General features: G+C 43.6%; 1 protein-coding gene across 5 annotated transcripts in view; it reads left to right on the top strand.

Moving 5' to 3' along the window:
- The first annotated feature begins 11759 nt into the window (after window positions 1-11759).
- LOC147457189 (uncharacterized) overlaps window positions 11760-23970 on the top strand; it is an 83172-nt gene continuing 70961 nt past the window's right edge. For 3 of the 5 annotated variants that reach the window (XM_086512158.1, XM_086512157.1, XM_086512153.1), the window contains exon 1: window positions 11760-11900. The gene's annotated coding sequence lies outside the window, so the exon portion shown is untranslated. Of the gene's footprint in view, window positions 11901-12423; window positions 12472-23970 lie in introns of all 5 variants that reach the window. The other 2 variants (XM_086512155.1, XM_086512156.1) reach the window with 2 other exon arrangements.

Here is a 23970-nt window from a genome sequence, read left to right as displayed (position 1 = left end):
TGGTTTGACAAATGCACCAGCTACATTCACACGCATGATGAATCAAATTTTCATTGACCATCAAGATTTTGTGATGACATTTTGGTATTCAGTAAATCTGAAGAAGACCATAAGCAACATTTAACACGTGTATTTGATCTGCTTGCACAAAATCACTTGTATTTGAATCCTGAAAAGAGTTCATTTTTCCAATCTGAAATTGAATATTTGGGACATATTGTATCGGGTAAAGGAATTCATGTCGATCCAAAGAAAATTGAAGCCATTCAATCCTGGCCTAGACCCAAAAACTTGCATGAGCTACGATCTTTTCTTGGTCTTTGCAGCTATTACAGGAAATTTGTTCGTAATTTTGCTTACAAAGCACATTATTTGACTCTCTTGTTGAAGAAAAACACGCCTTATGAATGGACTGATTTGCAAGAAAGCTCATTTAATGCACTTAAACATGCTTTGACTAATGCACCTGTATTGCAATTGTCTGATTTTGAACGACCATTCTTTGTGGTAGTCACTGATGCTAGTGGTAAAGGTATCGGTGCAGTCCTTATGCAAGATAACCATCCCATTGCTTTCGAAAGTCGTAAATTCAAACCGTCTGAAATAAAGTTTAGTACTTATGATAAAGAATTGACTGTTGTGGTACATGCATTGAAAATCTGGAAACACTATGTAATGGGTACTGACTTGATCATTAAAACTGATCAACAAAGTATCAAATATTTACTTTCTCAGCCTTTAATAGATGATAGACATATTAAGTGGGCCGCTTTTATTCAAAGTTTTCAGCCCAACATTCAATACCAACCTGGTAAAGAAAACGTTGTAGCCAATGCTTTGAGTAGACGACCCTCACTTAATCATCTATCAACCATTACGGGAACTTCATTTGACACTATGCTTGACACTTATGCACATGATGATGACTTCAAAACGACATGGTTGCACATGCTTGATAATTCTGTACACACATTTCTCGAATACACTATTCAAGAAAACTTCCTTTATTTCAAACAAAAATTGTGTGTGACTAAATCTTTTCGTACATTAATTATTGAAGAATTGCACAAACCACCTTATGCTGGACATAGAGGATTTGCTGCAACTTTTCAAAATTTATGTCGTGATTTCTATTGGCCTGCTATGAGAATGGATGTTAAACAGTATGTGTCAACTTGTTTGATTTGTCAAAAAATCAAAGCAGCTACAGGTAAGAAATTGGGACTTTTACACCCTCTCCCCATTCCTGAAAGACCTTGGGAATATATTTCCATAGATTTTGTTACTGGTTTCCCACTCACAATGCACAAACATGACATGATATGGACTATTATTGATCGTTTCTCTAAACAAGCGTATTTTGTTCCGTGTAAGAAAACACTCACAGCACATCAAGCTGCACTTTTGTTTCTGAAGACTGTTTTTCCACATCATGGTTTGCCTAAAGTGATTATTTCCGATCGAGACTCAAAATTTTGTAGTGCTTTTTGGACTACTGTATTTGAAAATCTTGGCACTACACTTGACTTTACTTTTGCATTTCATCCTGAATCTAATGGTCAAACCGAAGTCACCAACCGCACTATTATTGACTTATTGAAGGCTTATGTTTCCTCTCAACCTAAGAAATGGGATGACTACCTACATATTTTGCAATTTGCATACAACAACACCACTCACACTGCCATGGGTAAATCTCCCTTTGAAATTGTATACGGTCACTCACTTCCTACTCCTGCTTCACGTCTTTCTAATGTTGTGCCTGCCGCTGATGATTTCACGACTGACTTTCATGCTATTTATGCAAGTGTGCATTCTGCCATTAAACACTCACAAGAACTTTACACCAAGCATGCTAACAAGCACCGCAAGGCACACCAATTCAAAGAAGGTGATCATGTTTTACTTCGCATCGAAAAACGAAGGATCAAAAGTGTTGATACTAATGTCTTTGTTAAGCTTGCTCCTCGTTTTTATGGACCTTTCAAAATTTCAGCTGTCATTAATGATGTTTCTTTTCGTTTAGAATTACCTGCACATTGGCACATTCACAATGCATTTCACATTAGTCTTTTACGACCATTAGGAGGACCCCTACCTACACACCACATTTACGAAGACCCACCTTCACTTGTAGACCAAGAAGAGCAACTCATCCCTGACAAAATAGTTGACCATGAGACCACCACTACACGCACTGGAATGGTTTATAACCGTTACCTTTTGACTTTCAAGGGCCACCCTAGAGAGGATGCCAAATGGATGCCTGAAAATTTTTTTCGCAACTTTCCCAACCTTCTCCACACTTTCCATCACTCACGGTCCAGTTGATTTCTCTATTGAGCAACTGAGGACAGTTGCTATCCCTGGTGGGAGGGATGTTACGAGACTGGGCACCCTCCTGTTGTAGTGGTTAACTGCAATTGGGATAGCTGGGCGTAATGGTTAATTATGTGCTGTCTATTTATTTTACTAATTGAGTTGATGATGATTTTGTAGAGTGGAATGCGGGGAGTTGATGAAGAGGCGACGGCAATTATTCTTGGCCATTTTATAGTTTCACAGTATCTTAGAATCTCATTTCAATAAGCCACTATGGCTCTGTAAATATTTGTAGTGGGAACTCCCCTTATGGGTCATGCAAGAACTAATGAGCTTCACTCGTTTACAAAAGTGAAGTGGTTGTAAAAGAGGGGCCTCAATTTTTGGCACCTCAAACTCAAAAATAATATATTAAATACCAACTCCACAAGAGAGGTGCCGTGGAGTTTGGGGCTAGATTTAGGCCATTCTCTTGCAGATTCTCTTCTCTACTCTCTTAAGCTATGGTTATTTTGCTGTGTACTCTCTAATCTAATCTCCATCTCTTACACATCTCTTACACCTCCTTACAAGCTTGTCTATATCAATTCTCTGTTTACTGTGTGTGTGTGTGTCATAGTCTAGGTGAGTGTGTGTGCTTGGAAATTGGAAGAAGAGGTGGACAGTTTGATGGTGATGGCTTGAAAGCTTATGTTGAGTACTTTAAGCGGTCGATCTCCCCCTCTTCTCCCAACAACAATTTGCACAGATGGATGGAGCTGGGGAGATGCCAATAGAGGAGGAATACATAGATCCACAACCGAACCTAGATGAGAACCTTGTTATAGAAATACATGTTAACAAGTTAGGACAATACTTTGAGGGTGATGAATCTAATGCGACTATACCAATCACTACTAAGGGATTAACTGTGAAGGGAATCCTTGATGGTGGTGTTGGGGTTAGCATTGTGACTAAAAATTGTTGGGAAACTATGGGAAAACCTCGCCTTGCGACCACAACCATAGTAGTGAAGATGGCCAATGGGTCTATTGTTAAACCTATTGGGATGCTAGAAGATCTCAAGATCAAGGTCTTTGGACATAAAATACGAGTTACCTTCATTGTAACACACTATGGCATCTGAGATGATCTTAGGACGTCCTTTCATGAGGGAAGCAAAAATGGTGCATGACTGGTCTAAAAACCATGTCTACTTGCAGTTCCAAGATTCTGTCATTCAAGTGGATCTGGTGACGGGTCGAGCACATCCTCTAGGAAAAAGGTTTATAATTGATCATAGATCTGACACCACAGTTCACTCGGCCCCATTGCAGTATTGTTACACGTGTAAAGCGGACACTGATGTTAGGGAAGATTCTCCTTATATGGATGTACTACCTGGGATGGCTGAGTCGGACAATGTGGATTGGGTCCACCTAGCAGCAACCATAGACACTTGGGGAAATAGGGAGACGACCGGGGTAACACCTGAAGGGGATGAAATGCCCGTACCCTTAAATATGCTACAAGCCATGCATATAGCTTCTGACAAGACTCATCCTTATATGACGAAGAAAATATACAAGTGGGTCCCTAAAGCATCTTTAGCGACCATAACTAGTGCTAAAAAATAGAAGCCTTGTAAGAAACGTACCACTTGCTCCAAGAAAAAGTACGAAAATGTTGCGATGGATACCTAAACGACTATTGGAAGCCCAAGGCTACTATCAAGGAAATGATCGAATCTGGGTGCCAAAACGTAGATTGTGTTCTTACCTGTCACCTAACCCATGTGAGCCCAATCTCGTAGCTCCAAAACAAATTAACGACCGTGGAAAGAAAAAAATCACAGAATGCTACACACCCGCTCCAGAGCTAGTTTGGGTACCAAATAAAGAACGATTTGTTCCACCTAGCTCAGGAAGTGGGGAGTCCCATGAAGCTTCTAGCTCCTCATGTAATGCATCCATAGAGGTAAAAGCTTCTCCACAGCCTCCACCTACAATAGTCGACCTCCATAAAGTTACAAAGGAATCCACACCTCTCACTGTTCAAGAATCACCTGATGAACCACTTCAAGTTCGATCCTGGGAGAGTACCTTACCACCCTTGCAACTTGACGAGGCACCTAAGGTAAGAGAAAACTATTGGCAAAAATCCTCACCTATTACCAACTGGAACGATTGGTTTCAAAGGGTGACAAGCTCATTTCAAACGGTATGATCTACCCAAGGAAGGGGGGAATGTTTGCTAATAGTCATCATTCACTTGCTCCTCTCTCAACCTTGTTTCCCTGACCTCTCAATATCCGAATCTTAGGGAATGTATATATAAATCCTTATACTCACAAAAAAAATAAAGAGCAAGAGCAATTAGCAAACGAGTATGCACAATAAAAGTCAAAACATTGACTCAGACCTACACATTCATATCCGGTACACTAAAACAGAAACCTATGTCATAAAACACCTTTGATCCTCATCACTCAAGTGAAGGAGGGTAGGTAGAATTAGTACGATAGGAGTAATTGTGTTTGAGAGTTGAGTGATTAGCAAAGTTCCCTTTCCCACTGATGTGCCTCCTAGAGGTATTCTTGTGTTTCATAGTGTGTACAGGAACATGTTGTTGTTGTTAGGATTTGGACCTTCATGGGATCTTTATCTCGACTCACTCTTCAAATCAAGCGCGACCATCAACACAAACAGGTGTTTCTTGTCCATTAGCATTGCCCCTTATCTTTTTTGCATCTATGATTGTCTGCTTTGATTGTGATTGGTAGCATAATATCCAACACATTTGCTTAGTATCAAACATTTAATTCAATGTAATTTTTTGTCATAATCACTTGTCTAGGTTTAAAAATCAAGCAAGTTCGACTAAGCTAGTTTGACCAAGTTAAGTGTTAGAGATCTTCTCTTAATACCATGGGGAATGCCTTCCTAATAATCAATGGTTACTTAGGTTCTTAATCCAGTTTAGGCAGCATTGTGTGAAATGTACTAGGGCTTTCTAGTGGGCTTGACCCTATTGACCTTTAGCTTAAGTATTATAAAGGGAGTTTGCTTGTGTGATGAGCCTGGGGAGGTGTATCAGTGTTATACGACCCCCCAAAGTTACAAAAATGTTGAAAACAAACAAACAAAAAATCAAAGTGCCACAATGTAAAATCTTAAGCTAGAAGAGAAATCTCAGCTTGATTGGGTACTTCACTCACATGTATCGCCTATGGTACTAGAGCCCTAGAGGTTCCCAGTATAGGCGCTTTTCTTTGAAAAGCAAAAAACCCAAGGCATACAAAATAAGCACACACATCAAAATTGAATCACTGTGAAAAGACTTTGGGGGATCAAAGAAAAGGTAATCAGTCACGCAATGATTTCATGAGAAATTCCTTTTATCGTAGCTTAACTACAAGGTCTTCTAGGTATAGCCTCTAGTCAGCCCTCAAACATGAAATACTTGGCTCTCGCGATTAAACAACTTAATTGACCAGAGAAAATTAAGAAGCTTACCCATGGTATTAATAGTCGATCTCTAGTGCCTTTCGACCGTTAAATTAGCGACCCCAGACTTGTTTAATTTTTTACCTTTACATATGTTTATGCATTTGATTATTTGCAATTTAATGTTTATTGCTAACAAATTGTTTAAAATTCATTACGAATCAATTTGTCTGCCTAAAACTACATATGCTTTTTAATCGCTTATGAGAATGCAATTACTGTGCCAATGTTGTTTGATTTTGCAGTGAGACTGAAGAAGGCTAAGGACATTCATCTCAAATGCTCTTCCACCTCGACGAACGAGCTTCAACTCAATAGCTTCCGAGGACGGAATCTACATCAGGAAGGGGGGCATGTTAACCCTCACGGCTCACGGACACTCTATCACCTACGACGGACGTTGTAACCTACGGCGGACATTGTATTATTTATTTGGTAGAGTCAGGTACCGGGCTTGTCAGTCCAATAGGAAAAGGGTAAGAGTGATCGCCGATGAGAGGCGCACTCTAACTGGAACATTCAAGGGATTAGTTGGCTAAGCATGGGCGCCCAAGTGTGAATGGGGCGAGCTAATATAAAAGTCAACTAAACCTAAAATTCACTCATTCTCTCATTTGTGCAATAGAAGAGTGCTCTTGCTCCATCTCCATCTCCATCTTCTTCTTCTTCACCTCCTTTGTGTATGTGTGTGTGTGTATGTGTGTGTGTGTGTGTGTGTGTGTGTGTGTGTGAGAGAGAGAGAGAGAGAGAGAGAGAGAGAGAGAGTGTGGGCAATCGAGCATTACGAAGGCACGACGGCGATGAAGCGGTGTGCGTGGCGTAGCGGCGTCTCCTTCTTCTTCGCGGCGAGGAATCCTCCACGAAACAAGCGTAGAGCGGTGAGTGACACACCATCGCTTTCTTTGAGCTTACTAGTTTAGGCTTGTTGTGTGCTTGGAGCCATTTGTGGCTCGCACCCGGTGTATCGGCAAGTTCCTTGCATTGACACGTGCAACATACGCGCACATTAGACAAGTCTAACTCTTCTTGATTCCTACCATTTACTTTTGATGAAACATTAGGACCTTTTAAGGACTCTTTGACAAAAATCATGTACGCAAAAACTGAGCTTTTTATTGATTTGTCAAAAGAAGAAGAATTTACGAGTGGTATAGTATGACCAGACTCACTAGCATCTATATACGTGCTCTTTTCCATGTAGATGAAGTAGATTCTCCTTTCAGGGAGCTTCACGTCGGTAGCCATGCGGTTGAACCATGGTGCCCCCCTAGGATAACATCCTCATGTTGGAGAGGAGATATGAAAATTTTTTCTTTATCGGCATAGCTTTGGACATGAAGCTTCAAATTCCTAATCAAGGGAGTAACGGAGGCTTGCTATCCCTTAAAAGCTCCATCGGTAGTTACAGTATTTCCCATCTCGAAAGCTTGAATGCCCAACTTAGTGGCCAACTCCATTGATATGAAGTTGTGAGTAGAGCCATGGTCAAACAAGATAAAGGCATCATGTTCCCTTACCTTTCCCCAAGCATAGGAGAGAGGCGATCCTTTGCAATGAGCATCCTCTTTTGGAGCTTTGATCATGGAAGCTCTAGGAGTCTCATTGTGGGCTTTTCTCTTGGGACAAGAACGATAGCCATGTCCTTGCTCCCCACACTTAAAACATTTGTGGTCCTTACAAAAAGCATCAAGCTCTTTAAGAGAGAGTTTAATTTTACCTTTGTAAACTCCCTTCTCCTTGGACCGTTTGTTGTTGTTGTTGTTGGAATTGCCTTGGGAAGAATTTTGGGCATTGGTTTTCCCTTTTGCATCACTTTTGTCTTTGCTTTTCATGGGCTTGGCATTCCTTCTAGCCCCTTGTTGGAAATTGATGTGCGAAGCAACCATGGTGTGGTGGATTACTTCTGTGATAAAACCGGTGGATTACTTCGGTGATAAAACCAAGCCGTTGGGAGTTGACATACTCAGCCATCTCTTCAGGTAATCCCGCACATAATTGTTGCTTCTGCTCGGCGAAGTCTATCATTTGAAAGACAATAGCCTTGAGATGTAAATCCCAAAACTTGTCCACATATTTGTGGATAGACTCATGGGAGAGAAGCTTCAAACTCTTCCATTCAGTAAGTACTTTATCCTTTGCATCACTTGCAAGGAATTGCTTCATGATGGAAACCGAGTTTTCCATGGCTTTGGGGCTTCGCCCTTGCCACGAAGGCTAGCCCACCATTGACGAGAAGATTTCTGAAAGTGCATAGCTACATGGCGTAGCTTTGGGGCTTCGCCCTTGCCACGAAAGCTAGCCCACCATTAAGATTTCTGAAAGTGCATAGCTACATGGCGTAGCTTAGAGGACTCTGTGAAGCCCTCGTCTCCAAAGGCCAGATGAAATTGTTGGATAAAGGCCAATACTTTGTCCATAGCACCAAATGTGCCATCATAGGTGAGAAAAGAGATACTCTTTCCTCTCTCTTTGAGATTCTTGAGCTTTTGGAACCTTCGCCATGCAGGGTAAGATTTGTGATGTCCTCTCCTCTTATATTCTCTAGGAGAATAGCTGTTGCTTTCGTTGGAGGAGGAGAAAGGTGAAGAAGCAAGAGAAGAGGGTGACCTCTTTCTTACCCTTTTCTTCCTTTTTTTCCTCTCTTCCCGTTCGGAGTGACGAGGAGAAGGACTATGGGTTGACTGTTTCCTCTTGGGAGGAGTTGGTGACCGTCTAGACCGCCGTCTTTGTGGAGCCACATCTTCAGAGGAACTTAGGGATTCGCTTTTTTCTCGTTCTTTGGATTCCTCCTCTCTTATGGGAGAGAGACTTCTTTTGGGGGTCTCGTCAAGAGGTCTCCTAAGCTCTCTCTCCTCTTGGAGAGGAAGGGGAATCCCATAAGCACAAAGTTGTTAACTTCGGCTTGCAAAGCAGGGTTGCCCATAGCTTGGTACAACCTAGTAACAAGATAATTGACAAACATGGGGGCATCATAATTAGCACCTTCATGTGCAAAATCAAAGTTATCAATGTTCATTCTACTCTCTTGGTTATTGTCATCCATGCTAATTAAACTTATGTATAGATTACTATGTGATTTTGTACCCTCAAAACCCTTAGTCGCTACTCTTCTTTACCTTTAAAAATTAGTTCTCAAGCAGCCACACCTGTGGTTTAGACACTGTTGATTGCAAAGACTAGTGGAGAGGGTCTAACATTGCTCGGTTGATTATGGTTCCTGTTGAGCTTGCTCGTAGCTCAATATTCGTTAAACCAAAGGCAAGCCCCGAGAGTCTGTATTATTAGGACTATAGTTCCCAACGATGTACCTCAAACTAAGTCCTTCTCAACCAAGATAATAGATCCCTATCCTACTTACCCTATTGCAATAAACAGGCCCAACCTTTCATGGACAACTTAAGGACCTCTCTTTTTAAGCAAGAAAAGAGAAACCAAATGCTCTGATACCAATTTAATGGAAATGGCATATGGACTTTGAGAATAGCGGAATTAAGAGAATTAGAGTGAGCATTTTTGTGATACTACTTTGAGAACATAGAGGCCGAACTTAATTAGCGGTAGCAACATAACCATAGTACTTGATTAACTTGGCACGAACAATAATTTTGCAAGAGAGAGAGTTTAGAGAACTTGAGGACCAGATTTATGTGGATCTGGTCCCCCTCCAATAGGCTTTTGTATTATAGATTCTCCCATCAAGAGAGACTTGGTACAATACAATCTTTGTGTTCCGTGTGACCTAGGTGATGCAATGAAGATGGAAAGCTTCATGCATCACGAGCATAACATAGACTTACTAGAAAGCATAAACCATTCCCAGCCTCAGTCCCAAGGCCTCAAAGACCTTCAAAGGTGGAGATAGCTAGCGGACAATGGGTGTAGGAAAGAGGAAGAAGAAACATTTATAGGAGAATGAAATAGTTCCTCACTTATTATCACTCTTCTTGCTTAGCATATATAATAGCATAATAATGAAGATGGAGAAGATGGCAAGCTTAAGCATTGGAGCATGGCTCTTGGTTGAATTTGCATTCCATAGCCAAGAGTGTTGATGTAGGCTCTCAACTTCTCAACAAGCTTGGAGAAGGAGATGGAGTTCTTGCACTTTGCACTTCACGCAATGAGTTTGTGTGTGTGTGTGTGTGTGTGTGTGTGTGTGTGTGTGTGTGTGTGGGAGAGGGTATATGGGCAAGCACACCCCCTACTTGCTTGGGGCAACCCCCTCTTCTAGCACTAGCCTGCATTTGATTGGGCCTCCTCAAGCCTGGCCAATCACATGCTTAGTGCATATCAAGAAACAAGGGTAGAGTTAGGACAAGTGTTCTTCTTACCCCTTTGAGAGAGAGGGCTTGAATAATTCTTTTAAAAATTAATTAAATAAACTAATTCCTCATTGGACCCCTTGAGAGGCCAACCAATAGGCTTTAGGCACCTTGTGAGGGCAACATGGAGAGGAGCTTGACACGTGTCCTTGTTGCCTCTTTGATCTAGGTTTGCCTTGTGTGAGGATGTGTGTGTTCTCTCTCATGTAGGGCTTGCCCCCTCCTTGTAGGGATCCTTGTTGACTTTTTGACACCTCAAGCCCCTCAACCTTGGGCCCGGTTCCCACCACAAGGTCGGTCCTTAAGCCCTTCAAACTTGGACTGGGTTCCTACCTCAAGTACAACCCTAGCATCTCAAGCAAGACAAGCCACTCAAGCATCTTAGTCATCAAGCACCTCATTCATCAAGCACGACAAGCACCTCAAGCTTGGACCGGGTTCCCACCTCAAGTACAACCCTAGCTTACCTAAGGTCCAAGACTTTTCACACTAACTACTGTAAGTCTTTAATGAAGCTAACCATAATGTCTTTTAAGCTCCATTAGCATTGCTCTTTGATAGACCATCTCCCATTTGGGCCCGTTACCTTTGGCCCCGTGCTGAGATGCATCTAAAGCACATATCTATATTCTAACTCTTGTTCCCGTTTATTCTCTCCCATTAAGTGATCAGTTTAATATGAGAAAATCATTTGGGTATAGTTATATATTAGATTTTATGACATTTTTTAAGTTGGACTTTTGTGCCATGCAACATTTTTCTCATATTGTGTATTATCATCTCACATTGTATACCATTTTTCAGATGGTGGAGAGATGCTCTAGTCTTCCCCATTCCCAAGCACCCGAGTGATGCATAGTGCAGGTCCGAGAGAGAGGAGACAAGCTTATATCCAGATGCATGTATAGATGACCTGTGACCAATACCTTCAATAGAAGCCCTTTTTTCCATTCGATAGAAACCAATGGATTGCTGCCAAGTGGTGCAATTCTCCTTGCAACTTTTTGAGAATCTCTCTTACACAATCAAGGTAAAGAATCTTTCAAATAAATAAGCACCCCATGCTTTCAATTTTTATTGCCCAAAATCTCCACAGGTTCCTCCACTTTGTTCCTTGCCTTGCTAGGAGAGTAAAAACTCCAAATGCCTTGTAGGTTTTGAACTCTCGCAGCCCGTACATGAGCCTCAAAAACTCCGCTCTAGCCATGTTGCACCCGAGCGATTGGTGCTCGTAGGGGTAATTTCAATTATTATAAAAAAATATTTCCCAGCGCTATGCGGCATTGTCGCTGCCTCCCGAGATTTTGCCTTGGACCGGTGGCTCGCATACATGTTCCACTTGGCCCCCTGCGCGTCATCTCGTTGGAAACCACTTGCCACTTGCGATTTCTTAGAGCTGCGACCCCCTGGGGACATACAAAATGTACAGTGCATGGCTTCCGCTCCATGTAAGCAGTCCCACAAAGTTATCCTGAGACCTGGAGCGCATCGAGGTTGCACTCTAGCAGGTCTTGTGCGGGACGCAGCTCCTAATCAAAGGGGGCCGCATGCACAGTATTTCTCTGGACTATTTATTTTCAAGAATCGTGGACACATATTTTGCACCAAAATTTCCAGTCACCCGGTTAAAGGGAGGGAAGAGAGCGCGCGAGAATCACCCGGTTAAAGGGAGGGAAGAGAGCGCGCGAGAAAAGAAATTCTGAGTTAAGTACTGGCATCGCCATCGTTATATCATCGTCGTCCGCCTCCGCCTCAACCTTGCAGACTCCAGGTTCGATTTTCGCGCGCCAGATCTCTTCTCCTTTCTGTGCTCTTTTGGTTTTAGGTTAAAGAGTTCCAAGTCGTAGATTTGTACGATGCTGTTTCTATTTGTTTTAGCTCATTTTCATTGCTCCATCGTTGAGCAAGCTGTGCACAAATTGTAATCTCTGCATTTTCACACACAGCCAGAGAGCTGTATTGCAGGTTGCAACCTCCGATGCTATGAACATGAAACTATATTATATCTATGTGGTGGATGAATCTATGCTATATAACAGCTTCTAGGCACATTGACAACAGATAGAACCGTTGGAAGCACCTAATGCATGTGTATATGTGATGTAGATAATGTAGATTACACCCAATTCATGTGGAGTCATGTTGTGGAGCTGCTCCATGCTTAAATTATCTTTGCAGGCTGCATGTGCGGGGCCTGAGAGAGAGAGAAAGTGAGAGAGAGGGACTTTTTGGCAGAGTGGATAATGTCTACTTGGAAAAAATATTTTGAGTCTGGTGCCTTTTTGTTCTTGTAGGTGGTTTTGTGTTAAGTGCAATGCATTAGTGTATTCACTGAATCACAGGTATTTTATTGTTTGCTAATATCAATGAATTTTCTCTCTCTACTCTCTTGCCCCTTTCCCTTTTTATTGTTTGCAATTTTATACTGATTTGTCTCTACTTTTTCTTGGCCTGCAACAAACCCCCCCCCCCCCCCCGTTCCTCCCCTTCCCTTTCGTGATTATCAGAATGGTTCAGTGCTGTTCAAAGGTAGTCTCTAGTACTTTTGTTGAAGGTTCATTAGCCTTTTATCACTTAGAAGCCTTAAGTAAGTTTTTACATTTTAGGGCCTTTTTCAGTCTATGAGCCAATAGCCGTATTCTAGGATCTGATTGTGTGGTTTTTTTATGGTTATCTTTTACTAAGAAGGTCTGTGTTAAATTGACTCATTATTCTTAGAGAGGAGCTCATAAAACTTTTGGGTCTTTTAGTGGAGGCCTTTCTTGGCAAAGAACGTTGTATGTTGCCAATTGTGATGTGAGGTAGGAAAATACACCCAATTTGTTTCTTGATTTTTTTTGCATTTTTTGTAGGAGACATTGCAAGGCTTTGACATAGAGGATTCAAAAAAGTAGCATCTTGCTTTTTCATTTGATTACTGTGGGGAGTCACAAAAAGCTGGTGTGGCATCACCAAACTGGACCAGACAGAGTAGAGTCAAACGGGAAGCCAAACTAACAGTCCAGGTATCAGCACAGCAACTCAGATTTTGTGCCGCGGATTGTGCGCTGCAAATCATGAGACTGTACTGACAGATGCTATGTGGCAGCCGCGGATTGTGCGCTGGAAATCATGAGACTGTACAGACAGATGCTATGTGGCAGCCGGACATGTTAGCACGGCAGCATGCAAACAAGGCTTACATGGTAGATTTTGCGTTGGGAGCTGCTTTTTGGGGCCAGTTAACAAAAGCAGAAGCCTTTTGCAGGCGTAATCAAGGGTGATTACTTTTCTTTGACGGTGGGGGTGTGTCACAAAAAGGTAACGTGGCATCATTGAATTGGACTGGACAGAGTAGAGCTGAACACAGAGCCGAGATATCAGCGCAGCAACGTGCACTTTCCGTCACAAGTCATGGGACTATATGGACAAATGTTGACATTGCTGGCTGATGAAACCAGAGGGGCACCACGTGCCTACTGGAAAGAACAGCTGGAAACAACTTTAGCACTTAAACACTTGAATTGAAAAGAGAACACTCAAGACGAGATGTGAAGTGACGGAGTTCCACTCTCAGATGCACTGGCCCTGAACTAGGTGCCTCTTGACGGTAGTTTTTATTGCCACTCACCTAGTGCTGAATCCCAAAATAACTCCCCCTAGGCTCATATTTGAAGGTCCTTCATCACGTGCACATCTAACTCTATGTGCATGTTGTAATGTGCAGCAGAAGAGATTGATGGTATATGCTTAGGATGAGTGATCAGTGAGTGCTCAAGGTTCCTTTCACTTAGAGGAAGGGAGAGCCTTCCTTAAACGAGAGAATGTGCAGTGACCCAAACTCGAGTGGAAACTGTGAGAGAAAGTGCACAGAGAGAGAGAGAGAATAAATGCGACATTAGATGGTCCCAAACCCCCTCCAAGGGCCCCCCCTCTATTAAAGAGGTATTTGCTTTAGGCTGCACAAAGTCTGGTACAATGGTTCTAAATGATGTGATGCTTGATGACGATGACAACGATGATGTTGAGGCTAAGGGCTGAAATCTGAAAATGCTCTTGATGCTGGTGTCTGAAATCTGAAATCGTTGGGAATGTTGATGGGAATTTGCTAGTGTGGTGAGGCTATGGCTGACCGGCCGTCGTCGGCGACGACGATGGCTGAAAACTGAAAAACACTACCTGATCTACTGGCTGAAACCTATTCTGCTAGCTTGGTCGCAATGGAACGGGCCACCGCGACGAGGGAAGTGCTGGTCCCCGGTGGTGTTGCGGCGGGAAGCCGGGGAAAGCAAAACGCTGCTGTTGGCTGAAAATGCTGATGCCAAAACGCTATGTACTGCTTGAGAAAACACCAGGAGATGCTTGGTATCCCAGGCACGGCTTGGTGCTACCATGCTTCTGTGTCTTCTGCCTTCTTCAAGCGCCCAATGGGTCACTTATATAGGTGCCAGAGCTTGGGTCGAGCAGCTCTCCAGAAAGCCCCACGATTTGGGTAGTTGAAAAGTCACTTCATTAATAAATTGACTGCAAGAGGTGGTTCACGGGCAGTTTGGGAAAATTGAGTTCATGCTGTGAAAATGCTTATGCTGGGTACTGATGCTACTGCTAATTGGTTGTGCAATCAGAGGGTATGCAACTACTCTTAAGTGCCTAGACATGCACGTCCTGCGTACAGGCTCACAAAGGTACCAGAACACCTCCTACGTTGCCACTCTCAGACTCTACGTCCAGATGCTCTGAGAAGTGAGGGCCGAACCACTTATTTACTGGTTACAAGGGATGCCCAAAAGCAGAGCCCCAAAATCAAAAGCTTAAAGGCTTTTCAAAAATAAAGCAATTTATCCCAAAAGCTTCCAATTCAGCCTCAGTAGGTTTCAGCCAGCGCAAAAGCAGCAATTTCTGTACGCATGTCAGCGCTTTTTGCGGTGCAAAATCCGGAAGTCCGTACATCTTGCCACGTCAACCTATCGACGCGTTTTACGTGGGTTCCATACAGTCTGCTACCACGTCATTGTCCGGGCAGTCTGCTACACATCACCGGTTTGTGATACCACCCGAAGTGGAATGGATACTTTGCATGAAGGTGATGGGAGTGGAGTTGCAGGAGACATTTTCTACACCAGGAGGACCAGGAGGACTGTTCCCCGATCTTCCCCCATCCCAATCTACGCCATGAATTTGTACCAAGCTCTATGGAACCTTTGATCAAGTCAATGATGGAGATGATACTATAACAAGAGGCTCAATGTGCCGCCATGGATAGGGAACAAGAAGAACGAAGGACAACTATGGAGCTTGAGCGTGAGCAAGCACGCGAAGCTCAACGCATAGCAGCTCAAGAAAGAAGAGCAGCTATGGAGCTCGAGCGTGAGCAAGCACGCAAGCCTCAATGCATAGCGACTGAAGAAAAGCGAGCGGCTCTAGAGTTAGAGCGAGAGGCACAGAGGGACCAGAAGTTGATCCTAGAGGTACTCTCTACGAAGAGCGAGCCACTCAAGGAGGAGGCCAAGTCATCACGTAGCACAGGTAGAGGCGACGACTTCAACAATCCAGTCAGTGAGAAGGTGACGTTCAGTAAGTATGATGGTAAGATGGATGCTTCTGTGATTCATTCTTGGTTGCATCAATTTAATGCTCACTTTGCGACCAACAAGAAAACAAGCAACAGTAAAGTTCTGATTGCTTCCATGTATCTAGCACATGATGCCATTAATTGATATCAAGCTTGGCAGGAGTCACAGTTGGCTGAGCATCTTGAGCATGCCGAGGAAGGCATACCCCTCTCTCAGTTGGAGCGACTTCCAAGACAAGTTCAAGGCTCGTTTCATGCCACCGGAGTACCTAGATCGGTTAATAGAAGATTGCGTGGTCTTAAGCAAAATGGCACTCCTGTTATGTCCTTTTCTAATCGTATTCCAATGTAATGTGCAGCGGAAGAGAATGATGGTGTATGCTCAGAATGAGTAATCAGTGAGTGCTTAGGGTTCCTTTTAAGAGGAAGGGAGAGCCTTCATTAACTTAATGAGAGAATGAGCAATGACCCAAACAAGAGAGTGGAAACTGTGAGAGAAAGTACTGGGAGTGATAGAGAGAGAGAGAAGATACGACACCAGATGGGGTCCCAAACCCCCCTCCAAGGGCTCCCCTCTCTATTAGAGAGGTTGGTTAACTCTTGAAGAACGAACCGAATTTGCAAAGGAAGGAAGATGTTTTGAATGTCACACTAAAGGTCACAATAAAAGAGTTTGTCCTAAGAAAGCACCAAAAGAACCCACAGAATTTGTCGAGATGTCGAGCTCTACATCTTGAGTTGGCATCCACTACGGGTCTTGGTCGCTTATGGCATTTACTCATTGGCGCGTTAGGTGACCGACACGGAGGATCTCTTCCAATGATTCTATAGCTGGACTACACTTATAGTGCCAGCCTAGTACGCTTCTAGCGAGTTCACACTTAGTGACCGCATGTACATATGTGCTACTTTTCAGTTTTAGCACTTAGTCATTTTGTACTCTCTTTTCTGTGAGGTGAAGAAGAAGCTTTCCATCTCTGTGTGCTTTGTGCTTGTCTTGTGTAGCTCTCTTGCATCCTCTTTCTTTACAGAATTAACATCATCTGTTAATGCAATCACTGAAAGCACTAATGTGTCCCAAGTTTCTCATAATCATGTAGATGTGTCAGGTGCAACGAAAGATGTTTAAGGATTTAGCTCGGATCTAGTACTTCGTACAAACACAATAGACACGTCACACTTTACTTCACTAGAAAGAACTACACTCAACTAAATGAAAAGAGAGAGAGAGAGAGAGAGAGAGAGAGAGAGAGAGAGAGAGAGAGAGAGAGAGAGAGAGAGAGAGAGAGAGAGAGGACATACCGAAACCCTCAAGGGCCCCCTTGCTCTGTTGCCAAAGGAAGTACTTTTTTATTCTTGCACAATGCTGAGCTAAATATTGAGATGCTGATGCTAATGGGTATTGATGCTTTTGATGCTAGGTACTGGTGGGTACTAATGGTACCGAGTGTACTGTGGGGTACTGAGGTACTAATGGGTTTTATGTCAACGACGAGGTGCTGTTGGGATCTATGTCAACGACGATGATGTCGACGACAACGAGGTTCTGATGGGTCTATGTCGACGACGATGACGGATGATGTCGACGACGGCGAGATTCTTGATGGGTTCTGTGGGTCCTTATGCCGAGCCAAGGTACAAGGGGTACTAGGTGTTGGGGTCTATGTCAACGACGACGACGACGATGTCGACAACGATGACGACGACGCTATGACTGAATGTCGGAATCTGCTAGTGATGTCGATGGCTAGGGAACTGCAAACATGATGAGGCTAGGCTGAAAGCTACTAGCGCTTCCAAGATAAAAACGCTGGCCATTCTGGCTGAAAAACTCTGGTCATCAAGGGCTGAAAACGCTGGTGAGAAGGGGCAGAAAATGCTAGGTGCTGGCCTGCAATTCCAAGTCTGCAAGTTCTTCTATTGCTGCTGCCTCTTCTGCCAAATCCTAGCGCCCAAAGGCTCCTTATATAGGAGGGAAAAGCTGGGTCGAGTAGGGACAAAGACAGCCCCACAACCTTGCAAATTATAAGCCAAAAAATAACTTATTAAAAATAGCATGCTAAGAGGTGGTTCACGAGCGGCAAATTACCTACATGCTGAAATGTTGTCTTGTGCAAGAGAGGGTATGCAACTATGACCGGCTTGGGCATGCACGTCCTGCTAGAGGCTCACAAAGTGCCAGGCTAGGTCCCAAGCTAAGACTCATGCTAGATTGTAGTAGAAGCATGTCCACGTAGCGCAAGTGAAGTGCGTGACATCCCCCCCTATTAAAGGTGAGGCACAACTACCGAAATTCCATCTTTGGATGCTTTCTGGACTTCTGATGTTGACTGCTTCTAATGCTTGTGGATGCATAAGCTGATGAAAACTCCTCTGAACTTGTGGATACTACGGATGTAGGTCTGGTGCAATGTAAACACCAACCATACGAGTCGCTAGGTAGCCTTACTACTGTCATAGAATACCAGCCTTGGTGCTGACTCTGCCTTGCGAATAAGTACGACCACTCGAATAGTCCTGTCATGAAAACATTGCGGGTGAAGCTGAAAGGTAAGGGTGCTCGGAGGTATTCCCAAGTGTTTCTTGTCGGCGGAAATGGATGCACGCTACATGCGAATGCGAATGCGTCCCTTCCATATCCGCATAAGAGGCAAGTAGATCTTGCTACTCAAGATCTAGATTTACGTGTATTTGATGTCGATCTTCCTTCAAAGACATGGCAATAAAGAGGGGAGCTAATAAGTCCGGGATCCGGGCTTGAAGATTCTTTTAGGAAAAAAAAAACCAGGAAAGATTCTTTGGGTTCTTGGTTCTACTTGGGTTCTTTGGGTTCTTGGTGGTTCTTGGGATACTTGATGGTTCTTCCCTTGAGTTTGCGAAGTCGAAGCACGCAGAGAGCTCTGATACCAATGTCAGGTGCAGTGGAAGATGTTTAAGGATTTAGCTCGGATCTAGTACTCCACACAAACATAAGGGACACTTTACTTCACTTGAAAGAATTGAACTGAATGGAAAGAGAGACACGAGAGAGAGAGAGAGAGAGAGAGAGAGAGAGAGAGAGAGAGAGAGAGAGAGAGAGAGAGGACACGGTATGTTGGTCCCAAACCCTCAAGGGCCCCCTTGCTCTCTTGCCAGAGAAAGTACTTTCTTTATTCTTGCACGATGCTCATACAATGGTGCTAAATGTTGAGATGTTGATGCTAATGGGTATTGATGCTATTGATGCTGGGGACTAGTGGGTATTGATGGTATTGCAGGTACTGCGGGGTACTAAAGTACTGATGAGTTCTATGTCAACAACGATGACGAGGTATTGCTAGGGTCTATGTCGGCGACAGCGAGGTTCTGATGGATCTATGTCGACGACGATGTACTGATGGGTCTATGTCGACGACGATGACGGATGATGTCGACAACCGTAAGGTTCTTGATGGGTTATGTGGGTCCTTATGTTGAGCCAAGGCACAAGAGGTACTAGGTGTTGGGGTCTATGTCGACGACAATGACAACGACGCTATGGCTGAACGCCAGAATCTGCTAGCAATGTCAATGGCTAGGGAACTACAACCATGATGAGGCTAGGCTGAAAGTTGTTGGCGCTTCCAAGATGAAAACGTTGGTTGTTCAGGCTGAAAAATGCTGGTCATCAAGGGCTGAAAACGCTGATTATCTAGGGTTGAAAACGTTGGTGAGAAGGGGCTGAAATTGCTAGGTGATGGCCTATGATTCCAAGTCTGCAAGTTCTTCTTCTGCTGCTGCTGCCCCTTCTGCCAAATCCTAGCGCCCAAAGGCTCCTTATATAGGAGGGAAAAGTTGGGTCGAGCAGGGACAAAGACAGCCCCACGACCTTGCAAATTATAAGCCAAAAAATAACTTATCAAAAAAAAATTTGAGTCTCTCATTCGTGACGGTCTCTTATATTTTTGTCACCGTCTTTATGTGTTACCTTTTCATAGGAATGCCATATTGCATGATGCACATGATTCACTCACGGATAAGCACAGATGCATGAACAACACTGTAGAAAAGATAGAAATTTCGCATTCAAGGAATCCACAATGTTTCACGATTGTACGTCATGTCAGCAGGTTTTGCATGTTCATTCCTTGGCAGGACACAATCACAGCAAAAGCACTAGCACGATTGTCCGTCAAGCATTGGCATTTCCGTTGTGGTATGCCACAATCAACAGTTTTAGGTTAAGTTTAGATCGCATTTTTTGCATGTACTTAGTGAACGGTTTGGCACTCCGTCACATCGTTCGTTTACATTTCATGCAAAGTCATTTAGGAAGAATAGTCTTTTCTCAATCACTCGACAAGGAACGGATATGTCTATATATTGTGTTTGAAGTGGTTTCAGGGATATTCCTCAGAGAAGATTTTAGAAGATGGACCTGAAGCATTGGAGCAGAAGTAGATTCTTCTGTCGCTTTCGCGCTGCCCATAGAAGAAAGCACTGCAGACCATCCTGAAGTTCAAGTATCGCGGGACCCACCCAGTAGTGTGGCCGACGAAGAATGCTCCAAGAGTTGTTGGCAGATTATACATGCCATATAGCTCGGTACCAGTACCTCACCTTGAAAAGGGGGGGGGGGGATGTCACGTGCACATCAAACCCTATGTGCATGGGGACAAGCTGTACCTACTTCTAGGGTTTAGAGCACCTACCTGCTCTCTTGTACTTTGAACACAGATTAATACAAAAAGAAATACCGAAAGGGGCGCCAGTCTTTGGGGCCAATATCTCTAGGCACAAAACTACTCCGGGCCATGTCGACTCAAGTGTGAAATTGTGAATTGTTTTGAAGTGAATCTCTGACTTGGGGTGTCGAAGTTTGTTAGAGTGGTATCAGAGCGCGGCCGATTTCTATTCTACCGGGAAATTCGATCCTTTTCTCGCGACACTTACGGATTCCAACAGAGAACAATCGACTTTTTTTGCATCTGGGAATGCGGGAGGAGATCACGAAGAAGATTCGCATGAAGAGTATGGCCCACCTCGGCCTACTCAGGCAGAGATTGAAGAGATGGAACGTCGACAAGTGGTTGACGACGCAACAAAGATGATGATCAACATTGCGAAGGATCCAAAATTTACGAAATTTTTGACTCAGCAATCCTTCGAAGAGGTGCACACCCAGTGGGGCAGAAGGCCAGAGAGCCACCCATCAAACCAGCACTCAAGAAACCTCCAGCTCGGAGGATGTTTACAAAACAAGAATTGGAAGAGGTGGTTGATGCACGGATCAGTCAGCTTTTGGACGCAAACAACAAAGCCAAAAAGCATGACAAAAAGCCGAAGAAAGGAACCGACTTCCCGGGATATTTGGGTCATCAATCTACTTTTGCATCGGCAAAAAAGCAGAAGAAGCGTGTACGATTTGAAGATCTATCCAGTTCTTTTTCTTCTTCTTCTAACAGTTCTTCTAGCTCTCCTGACTCGAGCGAAGAAGACAGGAAAGGGAAAAAGCGAAGCAAAAAGCAAAGCCTCGGAAAGGGCAAGAAAAAGGCAAAGAAGCTTAAGTTTTGCCCAATTTCTAACAGTTCTACAGAGGACTCATCCTCAAATAGTTCGGACTCCGACGATCACATGTTTTACACAAAGAAGCATTTCTATAAAGCCAACCAGTACGACTTCCTCGAAGATAAAAGCAAGAAAGCTAGAGAATTTAAAGAAGGTGGACAGTCAATTAAGTTTGACACTTTTTCTGGATTCTGAGATGCTTCGAGGGCTTTGGCCTTCATATAGCAGTTTGACATAGCTTTCTCTGGAGGGCATAACTCAGAGCACTCCAAGATTTGGAGGGCTACCTCTTTCTTCAAGGGAAACGCTCGAACATGGTGGTCCACCCTTCTACTGAACAAGGAAGCTCCGGTTAAATGATTGAAATTCAAAAGGCTTTTTATTTCTTTTTGGCTGACTCGGGAGCACGAACGAGATATACAAACTGCTTGAAATCATTTTCTGATGACCAAGAGAGATTCTCCGGACGCGTATTGCGAGAGAGTTTGGAGCTCTTTTCTACCAGCTTCTTCATTTAAGAAGAACTCGTTTAAAGAACAGATTGAGCGGTTTTGTTGTGGACTTTCTACAGAGATCTAAGATCATTGCTTAGAATAAAAGTCAGATTCTATTCAAGAATTGATGGGCCATGCAAAACGGGGTTTCGCCATACATTCAGGCAATCTGACTTACCCCACAGATGAGATCCTTACTCAGAGAACCGAACAGACTTCTAATAATGAAAGTAGAAAGAAAAAGAGCCCCCAAGAAAAGAAAGATAAGGATTCATGACCCCGGCTCACTCTTCGAGAGAGGGCCAAGAGGGGAAGTGTTTTGGATGCGGGGAACATGGGCACGTCTCCGTGAAGTGCCTTAAAAAGGCACAACAAGAATAGAATGAAGACGGGCCAGAGAGTTCGAGAGCAGTTGAGGAACTTGGACGAAAAGGCAAGATGAAAGCAGGACTGGTTCCAGATTGCATGGGTACTGACCCAAGCACGATAGATGAAAGTACAGAACTTTGCCGAGCTTGGGGCAAAGTGAAAGATCAAGAAGCCTTGATTTTCTTTGATGGAGGAGCCAAGGCCAACTTCATTTCACTTGAATTGGCGGCGCGGCTCGAGATTACACATGATCCGATGGGACCACAAGCAGAGGCAGTTCTAGCGGCACCCGGCGGCAGGGATGTGGCCATTACACCTGTCATTGGCAAACTTCGGTTGCATTGTCAGGGGTATTTGGGGCACGAGGACTTCTACATAATGCCCTTGGAAGATTGCGATGTCCTCTTGGGAGTCCCTTGGTACCATAAGAACAACCCCGTGATCGATTATCGAGCGAAGAAGGCGACATTGACTACTGAAAAGGGCCGAAACATTGTACCTGATGTGAAACTGAAGGGCGAGTCCGTCCCTATTGTATCGGCTTTGACCGTTTCTAAATTAATGAAATCCAGTTTGTTTGTTTACTCGATCTTTTTGAAAAGAGTTGAATGATGAACATAAGACAAATATATGTGAACTTGATGAAGTACGCCAAGATTTTCTCCATACTCATGCCGATTGCTTTTCAGAGGGCCTGCCAGGCGAGTTGCCACCAGCTCGTCCTGAGGATCATACCATTGACCTAATACCTAGAAGCACACCACCGAACCGGCCACCTTACCGTGTGAGCCGAGCCCAAAATGAAGAGATTATGAACCAAGTGAAAGACCTCTTGGAAAAGGGTCTTATCCAACCGAGTACTTCACCTTACTGCTCTCCGGTGTTCTTGGTTTTGAAGAAAGACGGATCTTGGAGAATGTGCATTGATTATAGAGCTCTCAATAAAATCACTATCAAGAATAGATTTCCGATTCCAAGGATCGGTGATATTCTTGACCGACTATAGGGATCCTCTTGTTTTAGCATGATCGATTTGAAGAGTAGATATCATCAGATCCGAATTGCGCCGGGAGATGTCTATAAGACAGCTTTTCGGACGAGCTTCGGTTTATATGAATTTTTGGTGATGCCTTTTGGCCTTATCAATGCTCGAACGACTTTTAACCGAATGATGGACATGATTTGTAGAGAGTACAGATCTTTTGTTGGCACTTTCTTTGATGACATTATTGTCTTCTCCAAGGATGAGGCAGAACATAGAGAACATCTGCTACAGGTCTTTCAAGCATTGCGAGATCACAAGTTGGTGATCAATGCAAAGAAGAGTAAATTTTTCTTATCAGAGATACACTTTTTGGGACACATCGTCTCAGCAGCAGGAGTGAGAATGGACTCGGCCAAGATTAAGACTGTTCGTGATTGGCCTGCGTTGAAGAATGTCCATGAAGTTAGAAGCTTCTTGGGCTTATGTTCTTACTATCGGCGGTTCATTAGAAAGTTTGCAGAGGTTGCTTCCCCTTTGCATATCTTGACACTAAAAGGAGTCGTTTTCTCGTGGGGACCCACAGAGGTGAAAGCCTTTCAGACTTTGAAATAGAATTTGACTACGGGACCAATTTTGACTTTGCCGGATATGCAGAAGTCATTCGAAGTATATTGTGATGCTTGTGGTCGTAGTCTGGGTGCGGTCTTAATGCAAGAAGGCCATGTCATTGCCTATGAGAGCCAATTGTTCTCAAGGCCGGAATTGACAACACATATATATGAGAAAGAGCTTTTGGCGGGTATCCATGCTCTTACTCAGTGACGATATTATCTACTTGGAGTCGATTTTACGGTCTTCACTGAAAAGCAGATGCGGTGGGCTAACATCTTGTCACAGTTTCACTTCCAGATTGTCC

Source organism: Adiantum capillus-veneris, chromosome 5 (assembly GCF_014529385.1).
Source record: "Adiantum capillus-veneris isolate H3 chromosome 5, ASM1452938v2, whole genome shotgun sequence".
In the NCBI taxonomy this organism is placed as follows: Eukaryota; Viridiplantae; Streptophyta; class Polypodiopsida; order Polypodiales; family Pteridaceae; genus Adiantum; species Adiantum capillus-veneris.
Note: the sequence above shows the minus strand (reverse complement) of the source record. Positions and strands in the feature narration are given on the sequence as shown.